General features: G+C 46.7%; 1 protein-coding gene across 5 annotated transcripts in view; it reads right to left on the reverse strand.

The window, feature by feature from the left end:
- Window positions 1–20,000, reverse strand: part of LOC124035841 (zinc finger protein 536-like) — a 206,448-nt gene that overhangs the window by 132,951 nt on the left and 53,497 nt on the right. Inside the window, exon 1 of one of the 5 annotated variants that reach the window (XM_046349628.1) lies at window positions 3,903–3,935. The exons of the other annotated variants lie outside the window; for them this stretch is intronic. The gene's annotated coding sequence lies outside the window, so the exon portion shown is untranslated. Of the gene's footprint in view, window positions 1–3,902; window positions 3,936–20,000 lie in introns of those variants that run through there. 5 annotated transcript variants of the gene reach the window in all.

Raw genomic sequence — 20,000 nt, forward strand, 5'->3', positions numbered from 1 at the left:
TGGAATCGGGCATGCCCAAGGCACCGTCGTGTCCCGGAATGACACAATGCCTTGGCGGTATGAAGTGGGTGTGTTTTGGAGATGGTGTCTGGGTACGTCGGGGTGATAGAGGTGCAGAGTGTTTATAAGTTGGTTGCCTGGATGAGTTTTGGAGATGTTGTCTTGTTGTTGTGAGGGGAACACACAGTCAATGTGTTGATAAGACGTTGGATGTGTCTATTTGAGACGGTGGGTGTAGTGGGTGGGTGTAGTAGGCACAAGGTCGCAATGGATCTCTCGATCTCTCGTTCTTTGGTCTTCTCATTCCTGTTCTTCTATCTCTCTCTCTATATATATATATATATAAAGCTCTGTGAAGTATGTGGGTAGCAAACTATTGAACCGGCTAACTAAGTAATTGCTTATTTTCATTTAACTCTAAATTGTGTTTTTTTTATTGACGGACAACATGGATTGCCCTGCAAAATGTCATCCATCTACCTGTCGATGAATCTATCCGTTCATTTAGTGATCCGTCCACCTGATATGCATTTTACTCATGTCTAAACACCTTTATTGGCAATCAATGGAAAGCAAAGAATGTCGGAAACTAAGTAACTTGCAGGCCTGAGGACATATACAACATTGGATATTTGTCAATGGCCACACATCAAGTCCTGTTGCTGGACTTCTAGATACTGAGAAAATTTACAATACCCACTGGCAGATCACAACGTAAAATGCAGTGTGTCCGTGTGTCTGTGAGTTTTGTGTCTTTGTGTGTCCGTCTGTGGCTGTGCGCATTCCTGTGTCTGTGTGCCTATATTATCTCTCATATCCTCCTCGCTGCCAATCTCCATAAACAGAGGAGAGAAGGAGAGAGAGAAAAGGCAAAGAGGGCAGGCAAGGGAGAGATTGAAGATGAAAAGGGAGAGGGGAGATCCATTTTGTGTTCAGTTAAACACTGATTTCATCATCTGGGTAAAACACATAACTTAAAACTGAAATCAAATATTAAAAATGACAGGCCTTATAAGTGCGGTGAGTGATCCGGGGTCACGGAGGGAGGGAGGCGCGGGCGGCTTGTCAGCCACTATCTGTCAGAGTGAATTAGAAACAATCAGTGGGGACTGAAAGGGAAGGTGATTGTTATTAGGCAGCAGGGCTGTGAGCAGGCTCCCCAGATGTGGCCATGCATATAAAAGAACAGGAAGCCAGCAGTTTAATTCAGGAAGCGCCGGCGTACACGGCCGTACAAAGCAGGAAGGGGGGGGGGGGGGGGGCCTTTGTCGCTAATAAGCTCAAAGTTACTTTGATAACAGGCGGGGTTAGGCGCCGGAATAAAAGCACTTTTCTCTTCTTTCTCTCTGGGTTTCATTTCACACACCACCCTCAGCAGTCAGTCAACATCTAGGAAATATAATGGGAGTGGAGAAATCGGGGGTGATATGTAGATAAGTCGACCTTAACACGCGAAGGGGAAGAGACGGCTGTGCCCATATATCAATTACCCCTGCTATCATAGGAGGATGATGAAGGGCTTGAGTGTTGGGCTCCAGGCCCCCCAGCCCAGCCGCCTTCGGTCCCCTCTGTCGTCTGACAGTCTCTCTCTCTCCCCTGCGCCGGGTAGGGAGGAGGACGGACGTGCCTGCTTTTGACTCCAGCGCCAGACCTGGTATCTGTCAAGGGCTCCAACTGCTCCTCTGAGACAGACATCACGCCTACAGATTGTTGTCATGGACGACGGCAGGGAGGGGAGGGGTAGATGTGTACAATATGTTTTCAAAGGGAGCCGGGCTTGATCTGAATGATAAGGAGAGACGCTAATCTGCTAGGATACGGCCTCAAAGGCACATTGGCTCTGACACTGAAAACCTCGCGCCACAGAGAAGCAGCTCCCTGGTAAACCCCTATGGACCAAGGGAGGCCAACTATCTGCATATGTCGTACTGTCACAGTCCGGCAAGAACTCCACGTTCCCGTCACAAAAACACACGGCTAGGCTAAAAATGATCACTCAATCCTGCGCATTGATGTCACTGACATTGGAAATGTTTCTGTGTCATTTTTTCTTTTTTTTCCCGAGAGACTGAAGGGCTTGAGGATATTTTCTACTAACAGCTTTCGAACGTTTAGCATTTTCTACGAGTGTATCGCGACAAAGCCGCAGGTAACACGGGCCCTTGTCTCAAGCACTAGTAGCATTCAACTCCAGCAATGTGAAATCAATGACATCTGAAAATGAAGGACGTTGTTGAGACTGTCGCTTCCAACGTCCCTCCATCTCCTTTAAATGTGGAATGGCTTTCGATCCCCATTTTTACTTGTAGTCGGGAGAGATATCTCCAAAAACGATCCCAGGCTTGAGATTTAGCGATCCCGTAATAGGTTTAGACCGCTAAATGAAAGCTTTATGTTTATCCTCGTGATCATTTGCACGGTGTACTTACACATGCTTCTCCAGTTTTGTGCCTTCCAGGTTTGTGTTCGGAGTCAAGACGAGAGGGCGGTATGCGGTGTTTAACATGTTACTGCTAAATATTCCCCAGGGTAATAACAGTGTATATATGACGATTGGAAGCGTGAGAAAATGAAAGAAAGAGAGGGGGGGGGGGGTACAGAAGAAACAATAAGAGAAACATATGGAGAGACAGAGTCAAAGGATACATGCAGAATAGTGTGTGAAGCAGAAGGGAAAAGCGAGTGACACAGACAGAGAGAGAAGAGTGTGAGTCAGACAGCGGAAGGGAGAGGGACGTAGATGGAGGGAGGGTGGTTGAGTGAGGTGGCTCTTATAGTCAGATCCTTCCTTACAGGACATGTCTTAGATTTCAGTGCGATTAGATCGTGAGGGATATGGGAGATGTTCGAGAGGAGCATTAGTAATTAATCACTATGAGGTCTGGGAATTCCACTTTCACTGTCTGGGGCCTGGGCCTAGCTAGATACCCTACCAACTTTTTTTTTAAAGAACACGACCCAATGTCCCTGCTTATTTTTTAAATATTTTTTTTGTGTGCGTGTAGCTTTCCCAGTCAGTGTAAAGAGAGAATGAAAAGGGAAGCATCACAAAAACAAAAAAATATATATTGGAGGGCTTTAAGAGGCAAATCACTTCCTTTCTGCAGTGTGCTAATTATTACTCCAGCCATAACGAGCTTTAGTCTCCTCCATAGACACAGACAGTGTGCTTTAAGCCTTCACGCGGATCACTACTGTAGGGAATGAGTGACCATAAAAACAGAATGGCCTTCACTTACGCTTCTTTCTCACCATTTCTCTTCTTTTTTTTTTCTTTTTTTTCTGCACTATGAATAAATTGAGTCTGTCCCGGACATGAAAATGTCAAATACCTAAAATACACCTAGGCTAAATAGCGTATTAATTTTTAATGCTCGCTCATCCTATGCTGCTATTCTCATATCTAGCCTGTCTGCCAACAGCTGTTGCAGGCTCCCTCACAGGGGATTTATCATCCATCTAAAAGAGAAAGGGAGCGTTGTTCAAAAGACAAGGAAGGGAGCCTTATTTTCATGGATCCGTACCTCTCGTTTAATTCAAGCCTGAAACGTCTCCCTGTGATATACGAGGAGAATTCAATTACACTAATGCCAAAACATAAATTGTTCATGATTCGTCCCACATTTTCCATGTTATATTGCTAGCTGGCTCTTATAAATGAAAAATAAATAAGGTGGGTAGTCATGAAGTGGAAGTATAGTGACATCGGAGAGGTGGCACAAGGGGAGGGGGAGATTTGGAACAGGCATGTCTCAGTGGGGGTAACTGAGCGACGTTCAGTGTGTTTTTAGATGGCTGGTGATTATGGTAGATTATCACAATCCAGATTGTAACAAAGTTACAAGCATTAGCAGAAACCTATGGTGGCAAAGAGAGAGAGTGACAGAAGGTGTGAGGCATACCTTAACACACTAACTGAGGTCTGGAGCCTGTCTGTCAGGAGGAGACCCAGGCAGAGAGCCACTGAGTCACTACAGCACACAGCAATGACGAGAGAGAAGGATGTGTCTCTTTCCTGTCAGGGAAAGGGAGAAAGAGAGAGAGAGAGAGAGAGAGAGAGAGAGAGAGAGAGAGGGAGACAGGGAGAGAGAGAGAGAGAGAGAGAGAGAGAGAGAGAGAGAGAGAGAGAGAGAGAGAGAGAGAGAGAGAGAGAGAGAGAGAGAGAGAGAGAGAGAGAGAGAGAGAGAGAGAGAGAGAGAGAGAGAGAGAGAGAGAGAGAGAGAGAGAGAGAGAGAGAGAGAGAGAGGGGAGAGGGGCAGAGGGAGAGAGGGAGAGAGGGGGACAGGGAGAGAGAGGAGAGAGAGAGAGAGAGGGCAGAGAGGGAGAGAGAGAGAGAGGGCAGACAGGGAGAGAGGGAGAGAGGGGGACAGGGAGGAGAGGGAGAGAGGAGAGAGGGGCAGACAGGGAGAGAGAGAGGGGCAGACAGGGAGAGAGGGAGAGGGGGACAGGGAGAGAGAGAGAGAGAGAGAGGGGCAGACAGAGAGAGAGAGAGAGAGAGAGAGAGAGAGAGAGAGAGAGAGAGAGAGGGAGATGATGTCAAGTGAAATGTAACAAATTCACTGAAAGGCAGCGATGCGCAGAGGTCAAGGAAATGCAGCCGAAAAAGGTTAAAGATGAAATCAAAGCCGTGCCTTGCAGCGGGCTGAAAATCTATCCCTCCAAGGCAAGGCCATCGCTGACGCGCGGCAGACAAGATGCTAAATACTGCACGGCACTCTGGGATCTTTCATTTTCATCCGATCAATAAGGGCTTATATTTATCAGGATTCCAAGCAGCTGCCACATCTGACAACCTCCACTTCATTTTCTCACTCCTCCTCCTCCTCACGCTAAATCGGGAGCCATCAACCATAAAAGAGACTGAGGCCTCTAGCTTCGCCATTTACACCCTCAGACACAATTCCATTAAAGGACCCCCCTTTTCTGGTTAAAGAAACATGCGTTGTCATTATGGTTTTGGCAACAGACCACCACTCTCTTCATATGCTCTTTGTTCCCTTATCCCCACCCATAACGCCACAAAGAGAAGGCAGACTTCAGACGTTCACACATTAGACCCCTTTTCTAATGTTTGAGATTTATTTCAAAAGAACCAAACTTGTGAAGCCCCCCCCTATAATTCAAAGTATTAAAATGAGCAGAAGATTTTTTTTTTTTTTAAGGGGGTGAGTTAAAATAGCTCAATCTCTAATCATCTGTACGACAATATTTGCTGTGAGGCATTCTAAATAGATTATCGCTGGTCCATCTGTGTCATCATTGATTTATAAGGCATTAAGCTGCTTTGGAAAAGGGAGGCCTTCCCACTACAGCAAAAGGCTTCTTCTTTTTGAAATCAGGGGCATGGCAACAGAACAACGCCGGCACTTGTCTGCTCAAGAAACTCTTTCCTTGAAGCATTAGTGAGAGGGGAAGTAAAAATAAGATGGCTGTATCCGGTTTTAGGAAGCATGAACCTTTTTTTTTTTTACAAAGAAATGGGGAGGGGAGGAATTGCAACAAAAAAAAAAGAAAAAACACACACAAACACAAAAAACAAGGGACATCATTAACATATGAATACTATATGCAAATGGCTAGGAGAGAGCAGATGTTGGTGCATTTAATTGACCTATATGTGAATTGCATCCAAACCTTTTACTCTGTTACTACGCCCAGTGTACAATATAAACTGGATTCAGGGACTGGCACACAGAACAGCAGTGTGAATGGGGAGTAGACAGAGTGAGAAACAGTTTGAACACGAGAGACGGAGAGAATAGGTGTTTCAAAGGAGAGAGGCGTCTTGACAGGAAGCTGTCAGAGCTGGATGAAACTCAAAGACAGCGCCTGGCTGTCACTGTCCCTCTGCTGTCTCGTGCGGATGACATCACCGTGCGACTGTGGAAATGGATCACTTAATGGCCCTTGGAGAGCAATGCCGTCTGTGACATGTAACTGTATGCAGCATTAAGGCCTGAATTACAGCACACTGTCTTTATGGATATTCATATCTAGACTTCTCAATCCTCTCTAATTCTCCCTGCCCTTAGCTTCTCACTCTTTTCTCCCTTTTCTCCCTGCCATTAGCTTCTCCATCTTTTCTCCCCTTTCTCCCTGCCATTAGCTTCTCCCTCTTTTCTCCCTTTTCTCCCTTCCATTAGCTTCTCCATCTTTTCTCCCCTTTCTCCCTGCCATTGGCTTCTCCCTCTTTTCTCCCCTTTCTCCCTGCCATTAGCTTCTCCCGCTTTTCTCCCTTTTCTCCCTGCCATTAGCTTCTCCCTCTTTTCTCCCCTTTCTCCCTGCCATTAGCTTCTCCATCTTTTCTCCCCTTTCTCCCTGCCATTAGCTTCTCCCTCTTTTCTCCCTTTTCTCCCTGCCATTAGCTTCTCCATCTTTTCTCCCCTTTCTCCCTGCCATTAGCTTCTCCCTCTTTTCTCCCCTTTCTCCCTGCTATTAGCTTCTCCATCTTTTCTCCCCTTTCTCCCTGCCATTAGCTTCTCCCTCTTTTCTCCCCTTTCTCCCTGCCATTAGCTTCTCCCTCTTTTCTCCCTGCCATTAGCTTCTCCATCTTTTCTCCCCTTTCTCCCTGCCATTAGCTTCTCCATCTTTTCTCCCCTTTCTCCCTGCCATTGGCTTCTCCCTCATTTCTCCCCTTTCTCCCTGCTATTAGCTTCTCCATCTTTTCTCCCCTTTCTCCCTGCCATTAGCTTCTCCATCTTTTCTCCCCTTTCTCCCTGCCATTAGCTTCTCCATCTTTTCTCCCCTTTCTCCCTGCCATTGGCTTCTCCCTCATTTCTCCCCTTTCTCCCTGCTATTAGCTTCTCCATCTTTTCTCCCCTTTCTCCCTGCCATTGGCTTCTCCCTCTTTTCTCCCTGCCATTAGCTTCTCTCCCTTTCTTTCTCCCTTTTCTCCCTGCCATTAGCTTCTCCATATTTTATCCCCTTTCTCCCTGTCATTGGCTTCTCCCTCTTTTCTCCCCTTTCTCCCTGCCATTAGCTTCTCCCTCTTTTCTCCCCTTTCTCCCTGCCATTAGCTTCTCCATCTTTTCTCCCCTTTCTCCCTGCCATTGGCTTCTCCTCTTTTCTCCCCTTTCTCCCTGCCATTAGCTTCTCCATCTTTTCTCCCTGCCATTAGCTTCTCCCTCTTTTCTCCCTTTTCTCCCTGCCATGAGCTTCTCCCTCTTTTCTCCCTGCCATTAGCTTCTCCATCTTTTCTCCCCTTTCTCCCTGCCATTAGCTTCTCCATCTTTTCTCCCCTTTCTCCCTGCCATTGGCTTCTCCCTCTTTTCTCCCCTTTCTCCCTGCCATTAGCTTCTCCCGCTTTTCTCCCTTTTCTCCCTGCCATTAGCTTCTCCCTCTTTTCTCCCCTTTCTCCCTGCCATTAGCTTCTCCATCTTTTCTCCCCTTTCTCCCTGCCATTAGCTTCTCCCGCTTTTCTCCCTTTTCTCCCTGCCATTAGCTTCTCCATCTTTTCTCCCCTTTCTCCCTGCCATTGGCTTCTCCCTCTTTTCTCCCCTTTCTCCCTGCCATTAGCTTCTCCCGCTTTTCTCCCTTTTCTCCCTGCCATTAGCTTCTCCCTCTTTTCTCCCTTTTCTCCCTGCCATTAGCTTCTCCATCTTTTCTCCCCTTTCTCCCTGCCATTGGCTTCTCCCTCTTTTCTCCCCTTTCTCCCTGCCATTAGCTTCTCCATCTTTTCTCCCCTTTCTCCCTGCCATTAGCTTCTCCCGCTTTTCTCCCTTTTCTCCCTGCCATTAGCTTCTCCCTCTTTTCTCCCTTTTCTCCCTGCCATTAGCTTCTCCATCTTTTCTCCCCTTTCTCCCTGCCATTGGCTTCTCTTTTCTCCCCTCTTTTCTCCCCTTTCTCCCTGCCATTAGCTTCTCCATCTTTTCTCCCCTTTCTCCCTGCCATTAGCTTCTCCCGCTTTTCTCCCTTTTCTCCCTGCCATTAGCTTCTCCCTCTTTTCTCCCCTTTCTCCCTGCCATTAGCTTCTCCATCTTTTCTCCCTGCCATTAGCTTCTCCATCTTTTCTCCCCTTTCTCCCTGCCATTGGCTTCTCCATATTTTCTCCCCTTTCTCCCTGCTATTAGCTTCTCACTCTTTTCTCCCTTTTCTCCCTGCCATTAGCTTCTCCATCTTTTCTCCCCTTTCTCCCTGCCATTGGCTTCTCCCTCTTTTCTCCCCTTTCTCCCTGCCATTAGCTTCTCCCTCTTTTCTCCCCTTTCTACCTGCCATTGGCTTCTCCCTCTTTTCTCCCCGCCATTAGCTTCTCCCTCTTTTCTCCCCTTTCTCCCTGCCATTAGCTTCTCCCCTTTCTCCCTGCCATTAGCTTCTCCATCTTTTCTCCCCTTTCTCCCTGCCATTGGCTTCTCCCCTTTCTCCCTGCCATTAGCTTCTCCATCTTTTCTCCCCTTTCTCCCTGCCATTAGCTTCTCCCCTTTCTCCCTGCCATTAGCTTCTCCCCTTTCTCCCTGCCATTAGCTTCTCGCCTTTCTCCCTGCCATTAGCTTCTCCTTCTTTTCTCCCCTTTCTCCCTGCCATTAGCTTCTCCCCTTTCTCCCTGCCATTAGCTTCTCCATCTTTTCTCCCCTTTCTCCCTGCCATTGGCTTCTCCCTCTTTTCTCCCCTTTCTCCCTGCCATTGGCTTCTCCCTCTTTTCTCTCCTTTCTCCCTGCCATTAGCTTCTCCCTCCTTTCTCCCTGCCATTAGCTTCTCCCTCTTTTCTCCCCTTTCTCCCTGCCATTAGCCCTCCATCTTTTCTCCCCTTTCTCCCTGCCATTAGCCCTCCATCTTTTCTCCCTTTTCTCCCTGCCATTGGCTTCTCCCTCTTTTCTCCCCTTTCTCCCTGCCATTAGCTTCTCCCTCTTTTCTCCCCTTTCTCCCTGCCATTAGCTTCTCCATCTTTTCTCCCCTTTCTCCCTGCCATTAGCTTCTCCATCTTTTCTCCCCTTTCTCCCTGCCATTGGCTTCTCCCTCTTTACTCCCCTTTCTCCCTGCCATTAGCTTCTCCCTCTTTTCTCCCCTTTCTCCCTGCCATTAGCTTCTCCCTCTTTTCTCCCCTTTCTCCCTGCCATTAGCTTCTCCCCTTTCTCCCTGCCATTAGCTTCTCCATCTTTTCTCCCCTTTCTCCCTGCCATTGGCGTCTCCCTCTTTTCTCCCCTTTCTCCCTGCTATTAGCTTCTCCCTCTTTTCTCCCCTTTCTCCCTGCTATTAGCTTCTCCATCTTTTCTCCCCTTTCTCCCTGCCATTAGCTTCTCCATCTTTTCTCCCCTTTCTCCCTGCCATTAGCTTCTCCCTCTTTTCTCCCCTTTCTCCCTGCCATTAGCTTCTCCATCTTTTCTCCCCTTTCTCCCTGCCATTAGCTTCTCCCTCTTTTCTCCCCTTTCTCTCTGCCATTAGCTTCTCCCTCTTTTCTCCCCTTTCTCCCTGCCATTAGCTTCTCCATCTTTTCTCCCTTTCTCCCTGCCATTAGCTTCTCCCTCTTTTCTCCCCTTTCTCCCTGCCATTAGCTTCTCCATCTTTTCTCCCCTTTCTCCCTGCCATTAGCTTCTCCCTCTTTTCTCCCCTTTCTCCCTGCCATTAGCTTCTCCATCTTTTCTCCCCTTTCTCCCTGCCATTAGATTCTCCATCTTTTCTCCCCTTTCTCCCTGCCATTGGCTTCTCCCTCTTTTCTCGCTGCCCTTAGCTTCTCCCTCTTTTCTCCCTTTTCTCCCTGCTATTAGCTTCTCCCTCTTTTCTCCCCTTTCTCCCTGCCATTGGCTTCTCCCTCTTTTCTCCCCTTTCTCGCTGCCATTAGCTTTTCTCCCCTCCCTCTTTTCTCCCTTTCTCCCTGCCATTAGCTTCTCCCTCTTTTCTCCCCTTTCTCCCTGCCATTAGCTTCTCCCTCCCTTTTCTCCCCTTTCTCCCTGCCATTAGCTTCTCCCTCTTTTCTCCCTGCCATTAGCTTATCCCTCTTTTCTCCCTTTTCTCCCTGCCATTAGCTTCTCCCTCTTTTCTCCCTTTTCTCCCTGCCATTGGCTTCTCCCTCTTTTCTCCCCTTTCTCCCTGCTATTAGCTTCTCCCTCTTTTCTCCCCTTTCTCCCTGCCATTAGCTTCTCCCTCTTTTCTCCCCTTTCTCCCTGCCATTAGCTTCTCCCTCTTTTCTCCCCTTTCTCCCTGCCATTAGCTTCTCCCTCTTTTCTCCCCTTTCTCCCTGCCATTAGCTTCTCCCTCTTTTCTCCCCTTTCTCCCTGCCATTAGCTTCTCCCTCTTTTCTCCCCTTTCTCCCTGCCATTAGCTTCTCCCTCTTTTCTCCCCTTTCTCCCTGCTATTAGCTTCTCCCTCTTTTCTCCCCTTTCTCCCTGCCATTAGCTTCTCCCTCTTTTCTCCCTGCCATTAGCTTCTCCCTCTTTTCTCCCCTTTCTCCCTGCCATTAGCTTCTCCCCTTTCTCCCTGCCATTAGCTTCTCCCTCTTTTCTCCCCTTTCTCCCTGCCATTAGCTTCTCCCTCTTTTCTCCCCTTTCTCCCTGCCATTAGCTTCTCCCCTTTCTCCCTGCCATTAGCTTCTCCCTCTTTTCTCCCCTTTCTCCCTGCCATTAGCTTCTCCCTCTTTTCTCCCCTTTCTCCCTGCCATTAGCTTCTCCCTCTTTTCTCCCTGCCATTAGCTTCTCCCTCTTTTCTCCCTGCCATTAGCTTCTCCCTCTTTTCTCCCCTTTCTCCCTGCCATTAGCTTCTCCCTCTTTTCTCCCCTTTCTCCCTGCCATTAGCTTCTCCCTCTTTTCTCCCCTTTCTCCCTGCCATTAGCTTCTCCCTCTTTTCTCCCTGCCATTAGCTTCTCCCTCTTTTCTCCCTGCCATTAGCTTCTCCCTCTTTTCTCCCCTTTCTCCCTGCCATTAGCTTCTCCCTCTTTTCTCCCCTTTCTCCCTGCCATTAGCTTCTCCCTCTTTTCTCCCTGCAATTAGCTTCTCCCTCTTTTCTCCCCTTTCTGCCAGAGAAAGGAGAGAAGTCACACATCTTAAGCGGAAATGTTTGCATGGGTGAGCCATGAGAAACACAGATGCTATTTTCATCTAGGCTCTGCCTCCTTGTCTCCCTCCCTTTCTCCTGCTTGGGAATGTCATTAAATTGTATTAAATAGCCTTTTGTCCAGAGGGCAAGGACCACCCCGATATATGATAATACATTAATGCCCCAGTGTTGCAGCCAGTGAGCTGAGACGATTTTAAGGCCGAGAGCTGGGCGGAACAAGCATGAAGCACCATTGTGTGTGTGTGTGTGTGTGTGAGTGCACGCGCTGCGCGCCTGCGTGTGTGTCTATACGTGTGCATGTGGCTCTCTAACAACTGTGACACATACTAATAGAAACATACCTAATAAATAACAAGCTTTCAGGGTCTGGCAAGCTGACATTTTCTCTGTGAGCAGGACAATTTCATATCTGCGGTGCAGGGAACCAAATTGCATCACACGGAGATGCCAGCGGATTAGCATAAAAATTAACACTTAAATTTCAGCTTATTGCCAACCCCACTCCTGCTCCTCCTGCCACACAACAATCAATTCCTCTTATAAATCTGATTAGATTCCATGACGCTTATTATCCTAGGCATGTCCCTACACTGCCTTCCAAGGCTCCAAGACTATTTGTTTAAATAGAACGAAAGAGCTGATAAATCTATAGGTGTGCTTCTCATGCACACGCATGCCACCTCTCTCTCTCTCTCTCTCTCTCTCTCTCTCTCTCTCTCTCTCACTCTCTCTCTTTCTCTACTGTTGGTCTGATCTGCAGATCACCAACGATGTGGAACAATAGGGAGTGAAATCGATCTTGACGGATACGCTGTAGCACTGTACAACTTAGCTGATGTCCAGATTGTTCTGGGGGGTGGCACAAAACTAGCTCATGCATGAAAAAATATTTTCTAAAAATAAGTTTACACTTGGTAAGGCCTCCGATGTTCTGAGCTTGTTTATATATGACGGTCCAGAGACCATCTTTGCTTGATCTCCCCCTTTGACCACCTCCCTCCAATGACAACTCAATCCATGAACTGACATCTCATGATTGATGCTGTTGTTTTCCAAATTGCTTGTCCTTCTTGAGATTCTTTATGCCGTGAATAGCGCTCCAGAAGTTGAAAATAATATTACTGTTATTCTAAAAGGTCAATCCAATGACAACGTTTTTGGTCTTTTTCTTCTTTAGACCAGCACTAAAGTAGGCCTTTTCAGTCATAAAGTATGGCTTTTCAGTCATCAAGGAGACCTTTTCAGTCATAAAGTAGGCTTTTCAGTCATAACGTAGGCCTTTTCAGTCATAAAATAGGCCTTTTCATTCATAAAGTAGGCCTTTTCATTTATAAAGTAGGCCTTTTCATTTATAAAGTAGGCCTTTTCAGTCATAACATAGGCCTTTTCAGTCATATCGTAGGCCTTTTCAGTCATAAAGTAGGCCTTTTCAGTCATATCGTAGGCCTTTTCAGTCATATCGTAGGCCTTTTCAGTCATATCAAAGTAGGCCTTTTCAGTCATATCGTAGGCCTTTTCAGTCATATCGTAGGCCTTTTCAGTCAATCATCAAGTGCACAGCTATTTCCAATGGCCTCTGTGTTTATCTAGGGGGAAATTGGAGCAAGGAAAACCATCTCATGTTGGAAAGCTTAACACTGTTGCAATGAAACATTTTTCAATATAGTACTTTAGAAAACATTGCACAAACATGTAGTAAAAGCAGAGCGCACGTTGGGTGGCTTGCTAGGCAGAGAGACGGGGCTCACTTTTGTTTAGACAAATGGCATTTCATTGCATCCAGATGTCTTTAAGCACCATCCCTGCACTCCAAGACGTACGCAGAACGTACACAAACATTTACATCTAACTGCATTCCTCCTCCATGCTTAAGAGTGTCCCGGTCCCCTCCACTCCCCCAGACTATGGCTCGCGTTAAGGTGAATTACCATTCAGATCCAGGGCTTTAAGACTGGAGGATGAAACGTGATTAAGAGTTCCTGTCTTGTGTCGTGTGTGTGTGCCTACTCTGGGCCTTCTGGCTGTGAACAGGAGAGACGTTTTATCCTCTCGTGGGTTGAGAATTCCACGCCGGCGTGACGTCGCGTCACATTGTAGGCCACGCGCCTGTGGAGATCTGGGACAGAGGTGTGCCAAGGGCTGAGTCAGGCATTACAAAATAAGACTGGTATGTAAAGGCCCCGATTTGATGCCCTAACTGCTCTACGACACAGTGGAACAAAGACGGAGAGAGAGAGAGAGAGAGAGAGAGAGAGAGAGAGAGAGAGAGAGAGAGAGAGAGAGAGAGAGAGAGAGAGAGAGAGAGAGAGAGAGAGAGAGAGAGAGAGAGAGAGAGAGAGAGAGAGAGAGAGAGAGAGAGAGAGAGAGAGAGAGAGAGAGAGAGAGAGAGAGAGAGAGAGAGAGAGAGAGAGAGGAGAGAGAGAGAGAGAGAGAGAGAGAGAGAGAGAGAGAGAGAGAGAGAGAGAGAGAGAGAGAGAGAGAGAGAGAGAGAGAGAGAGAGAGAGAGAGAGAGAGAGAGAGAGAGAGAGAGAGAGAGAGAGAGAGAGAGAGAGAGAGAGAGAGAGAGAGAGAGAGAGAGAGAGAGAGAGAGAGAGAGAGATGAGACAGAGAGAGAGAGAGAGAGAGAGAGAGAGAGATGAGACAGAGGGAGTAAAAGAGAGAGAGTGGACGTCTGATGTTATAAGTGGATAACAACAGCCCCTGCGATGCAGCAGTGGAGGGGCAGAATAATTTCAACCAGCTAACCCCTCCTCACCCTCTAGCCAACCCTCTATTCTTATGTTAACACCACTAAAGAGGAGTGGGCCCACCCAGCAGTAGAAACTTAAGTCCATGCTTCAGGAAAAATAATCTATTTCTCTCCAAAGGCTAATGTAACTTTACTCACTTACACCGTCCATAAGCGCAAACTCCGGCAACACCAATACATTTACCGTGCCTTTAAAGCATATTACCTTTCACAGAGTTTAAGAACAATAAACGGGGTGCTTAGCTGGTCTATTTTCTCTCTGTAATGCCTCGCAATGGCGGGGGAAGAATTTGAAAGTCTTTAAATTCAGAGTAAACACTGCTCTCTTTGTTGATTGTACAGTCTTTCATTTTTTGTTTTTTTTTGGTGCGGATATTTCTTTTCTCCTTCAGAGCCTGTTGTTTTCTCTCCAAACAATACATCCCCTCTCACATCTGAAGTACACACCTCGCTGGCATTTTATAGGTTAAACCCTGCTGAACGGCGAGTCATACTTTGCGCCGCCGGTTTATTTTTTATGGCCGTGTGTAATTAAGGCAGCATGTCCTATCTCTCAGCCATCTATGCCAAGGCCTTTATTTAAACAACTTCATCGTGAAATGTTTGCGTTCTCAGCATTCGCCTGGGCCCACACACAGATTATTATTTCATACTTCTCCAGGACTTTTTGAAGAGTTTACGCTTTAGAGCGGTTATTGTTTTTGATTACCGGCAGTCTCTTAAGACTCGACGCGACCGGCTAAAAAACATGTTTACAGGATCCGGGTGTGAACTCGAAGGCCTTACCCAGGCCAAATGTACATTCTCCATATGATTTATGGAGCTCAGATTCAACTATTTATGTCCACGCACGGCTGTTTAAATTCACTGCTTGGTTTTTTTTTTAAAGAGTGCACGTGCATGTTTGCATTCTCACTGTGTTTAATGGAATTTGATGGAAAGATTGAATGTTTACACTTCATCAGAAGTGATACAAAAATAATAGTTGGCTCAGCAAATGCTTATTATCAGCTTATTGGAGTAGTAATATCTAATATCTACCCATAGAAAAAGTGGTTTCCAGTATCCCCAACACAGACACACACACACACACACTGCAAACGGGCATATCCACAAACCAAAAACACACATCAAGGTTGTCTGGAGACCTCCAAGGCTGTGGGGGTCACTGTGTGTCTGGCTGTCTAAGAGGGTGACTTTGGCAGGTTCTGTGTGGTTTCAGGACCAGGCTCAAAGTAAAAGTGAGTTATAGTTTGTGGAGACACAACACTAGACAGGATCAGAATGAAAGTAAATGTGAGTTGTGTGTGTGGAGAGACAACACTAGACAGGATCAGGCTGAAAGTAAAAGTGAGCTATTGTTTGTGGAGACACAACACTAGACAGGATCAGGCTGAAATTAAAAGTGAGTTATTGTTTGTGGAGACACAACACTAGACAGGATCAGGCTGAAAGTAAAAGTGAGTTATGTGTGTGGAGACACAACACTAGACAGGATCAGGCTGAAAGTAAAAGTGAGTTATGTTTGTGGAGACACAACACTAGACAGGATCAGGCTGAAAGTAAAAGTGAGTTATTGTTTGTGGAGACACAACACTAGACAGGATCAGGCTGAAAGTAAAAGTGAGTTATTATTTGTGGAGACACAACACTAGACAGGATCAGGCTGAAAGTAAAAGTGAGTTATGTGTGTGGAGACACAACACTAGACAGGATCAGGCTGAAAGTAAAAGTGAGTTATTGTTTGTGGAGACACAACACTAGACAGGATCAGGCTGAAAGTAAAAGTGAGTTATGTGTGTGGAGACAACACTAGACAGGATCAGAATGAAAGTAAATGTGAGTTGTATGTGTGGAGAGACAACACTAGACAGGATCAGGCTGAATGTAAAAGTGAGTTATGTGTGTGGAGAGACAACACTAGACAGGATCAGGCTGAAAGTAAAAGTGAGTTATTGTTTGTGGAGACACAACACTAGACAGGATCAGGCTGAAAGTAAAAGTGAGTTATTGTTTGTGGAGACACAACACTGGACAGGATCAGGCTGATAGTAAAAGTGAGTTATGTGTGTGGAGAGACTACACTAGACAGGATCAGGCTGAAAGTAAAAGTGAGTTATTGTTTGTGGAGACACAACACTAGACAGGATCAGATTCCGGAGCAGATATCATTTGAATGGTGTCTTCTGATGACTGATGCTCATTACACCAGCATGCACAATTTAAGTGTGACACATCATAGTGAGTCCGGTGGTGGTAGAACACAGGGCACATCCAAGAAGCTTCCAGTCAAGGAGGCTTGCTTTTAACACGTACACATGCACCGCCTATCACACCTGTGTTGCTCCTTACTGTTCTGCTTTTTAGAAATATACAGCAAAGGATGCTGACAATCAAGGATGGTGAAAAGGGTGGACTGGTCACACCTCAGCAGTCACATGTACTGTACTCCATGCCTTGTTAAAAAGCCACCATACAGACACTCACTTTTATACAACAAAATTCAAAAAGGTTCTATTTAATGTGCAACCTTACTTATCCTGTGTAAGAAGAAAAAAACATCCGCTTGCCCCTCAAAGAAAAGAAAAACCCAATCCCAGATATGAATGTTGGTTAAAAGGCTTTTTCATTCTCTGTTCCAAATAGAACGCTCTTTACCGCCGTTCAACCTTGTAACCCACAGCCGTCCCACAGGAGTTGGCCATGGGACATGCCCTGTCCTCTATGATAACCACAGGGTGAATATCTCCGATGAATCGCTGGCCATCTAAGGGCCCGGGGCTGTGCTGTTGTGTGCAGACGGGACTTCTGAAAGCCTGGGTTTGCCCTCTTTGAATGTGTGCCCTGCTACACAGCCACCCGACCTTGCTAGTCGCTTCCTTTCTGTTCTGAGTTCAGGTGTTCTTTTTCACTCCCTCTGTCTGCTGTCTGCAGCTACTTGAGCATATTTACTAAGACCCTACTATCCTAATAGTGCATACTGTATATCCGAGGTTGACTAGCTACATTTGAGTAGTTTAAATAAAGCAGGGAGAAAAAAAAAACTCTTCTCAGTACTGACTCCATCTGTTTAATAGCTTGACTTGTGCTTAAGGGTAGATGAGTGCCAGGCAGTCTGACCTGAGGCTTGTTAAGGGAAACGAGACGGGTGGATTGTGTCTCCATGACACACGGGCACAGACACACCAGTCATCTATAAACTCGCCAGAGAGGGAGACCCCCAAGTCTCTCCAGGCACATTAGGAAACCGCTCAGCAACGTGTTTGCACTTGTGCTACAAATCATGCTATTCCCACATTGCATTGGAGTTGAGTTCTAGCGTAACGGCATGTGTGTGTGTGCAAACAATCTGTATAACCTGCACAGACCCTGGTCCTGCCTGGAGCAAGGCAAAGCCCATGTGAGAGGTTTGTTCTGCAGCACACAGGCTGTCTCGCTCTCTCTGTCACCTTCCTCACAAGTCCTCAGACCATCATCCCCACACCTAGTTTCATACATTGGCAAATCCACACACACACACACAGCCTTTTACCACAACCTGCCTGACAACACTATGCTAATGTGGTCTACCCCGACAACAGATCGAAGCCATACTACCAGATCTGGGCTTTAGTGTAGCCTTATTCATCCCCCCTCCCCCAATCGCATGTGCTGTAGAAACCTCACAGCATAGGGAGTCAGGGCAGACACTTCTTTACCTCAGCCTCACAGCATAGAGAGTCAGGGCAGACACTTCTTTACCTCAGCCTCACAGCATAGAGAGTCAGGGCAGACACTTCTTTACCTCAGCCTCACAGCATAGAGAGTCAGGGCAGACACTTCTTTACCTCAGCCTCACAGCATAGAGAGTCAGGGCAGACATTTCTTTACCTCAGCCTCACAGAATAGAGAGTCAGGGCAGACACGTCTTTAGCTCAGCCTCACAGCATAGAGAGTCAGGGCAGACACTTCTTTACCTCAGCCTCACATCATAGAGAGTCAGGGCAGACACTTCTTTACCTCAACCTCACAGCATAGAGATTCAGGAAAGGCACTTTTTTACCTCAGCCTCACAGCATAGAGATTCAGGGAAGGCACTTCTTTACCTTGGCCTCACAGCATAGGGAGTCAGGGCAGACACTTCTTTACCTCAGCCTCACAGCATAGAGAGTCAGGGCAGACACATCTTTACCTCAGCCTCATAGCCTCACAGCATAGGGAGTCAGGGCAGACACTTCTTTACCTCAGCCTCAGAGCATAGGGAGTCAGGGCAGACATTTCTTTACCTCAGCCTCACAGCATAGGGAGTCAGGGCAGACACTTCTTTACCTCAGCCTCACAGCATAGGGAGTCAGGGCAGACATTTCTTTACCTCAGACAAAGGGAAACAGATCGAACAGGCCACCTGGCCACCGCCAAGTAAGCACTTCTCGGACTGAGACGAGAGCGCTGAAACTGGATCCATTCTGCAGGGTCATGTCACCAGCACACATGGACCAAATGTCCATTCATCTTTAAGTACAGGACACAGGGGGAAACAATTTTGGTTGAAAATATAATCTTGGGGCAAGTCCCAACACTACATAAAATTATATCAGGGGTAAATACAGGCTACTTCATATTACAGATCAATCTGATGTTAAATGTTACTGGTGATAGAGAACATTGGTTGCTGATCATTGAAGACCTGGGATGGCATGGTTTATGGTCCACACACACAGTGCACGCCACCCAGAGCACTATCGATCGCACCTGGCTCCGACACACTCTCATCGGTGTCATTCAAACCCTCTCAATTTTTAATCACCAGTTCAACACTAGATCCAGTCCCTCCACTGGGCTGCACACGCACGCGCACGCACGCACACCCACACGCACACCCACACCACACACACACACACACACACACACACACACACCACACACACACACACACACACACACAGTACACTTACTGTAAGCAAGGTTAGACTGCACAACCGACCAGAAAGAACACAACAGGCCCACAGACAGGCTCATACAACAGATCTCATGGCTTTTAGAAAGCCCACCAACTTTCCCCCTTCGGCGTGACCTTGCTCGAGTGATATTCATTACATCATTAAGTTACCTCTTCATTAACTTTTCATTATTTATGGAGGCTTTGGGGAGTGGAGTCTTTATCAAATAGTATCTTTCGTTGAGCGCACTATGTAGAGGACAGCTCCCCCTGAGAACCAGCCCGGTATCTTTCTCTCACTACCAACAGGAGTATCAGCCATGAGCCCTGTCATCCCATACCTCAGAAATACTGCTCTGATCAGACTGGGGGGCAGCTACTCTGGCTTACAAACAGAGGGCGTGTCCTCTATAAAATAGTCACAGGGATTCGAGCATAGCTTTATAGCCACAGCGTATAGTCATCAGTCATCTTTCTGTCCCACTCCTATCTTTTCCCTTTCATTTATTTCATATATTTATATTACAAAGTCAAACTTCTGTACTATGACCTCTGACTCATCCAAACATCTCTGGATTGAACACATAAACATATTTGTGTTTCTCTAGCCTTTACATGAGCACCATTCTGTTCCCAAGCGTTCGTGGCGATCTGTCATTAGCGATACATCGGCCCGAACGCAGCCGCGTTTAAAAAAGTTCTGGCCACCGACCATTTAGCATCACCAGCCAATTATAAATGGCAAATCACAATACGCAGATGTTTTTCTCCCTCCCCTCCTAACAGCAGACCCTGGCAAGGCTCCACGGCTTCTCTTGAATAATGTGGTGATAGCCCTTTGTGCTAGGAGCTGCCCAGCCATTTGTTATTTCACACAATGAGCTGTGAGAGAGAGAGAGGATTAGGGGTCTGGATGGCACAGTGACCTGATCACCCCCTGTCCCAAATAGACGACAGTAATGCAGCCCTATACTGTAGCCAGTCTAGAGAGCTGCCTCTCAATCTCCAGACCATCTAAAGATCATTTGTCAATTACAGGAGGCTAATGCATCGGGAGGCGAGAATCCCCACTGAAATAAAAGGGAGGGAAAAAAAGCGAGAAGAAAAAAGAATATCTCGAGAAACGCTCACACGCTAATAATATAACTTAAACATGCTGAGAGAGAGCATTATGCGCAAATGGAAATCAAAAAAGAAAAACACAGTGTAATTTAAACTGGGGCAGGAATGGGTTTATCTTACAAATGGTAATCTGTCTGTCTGTCTGTCTGTCTGTCTGTCTGTCTGTCTGTCTGTCTGTCTGTCTGTCTGTCTGTCTGTCTGTCTGTCTGTCTGTCTGTCTGTCTG

The sequence above is a fragment of the Oncorhynchus gorbuscha genome, linkage group LG05 (assembly GCF_021184085.1).
Source record: "Oncorhynchus gorbuscha isolate QuinsamMale2020 ecotype Even-year linkage group LG05, OgorEven_v1.0, whole genome shotgun sequence".
NCBI classification, from domain to species: domain Eukaryota; kingdom Metazoa; phylum Chordata; class Actinopteri; order Salmoniformes; family Salmonidae; genus Oncorhynchus; species Oncorhynchus gorbuscha.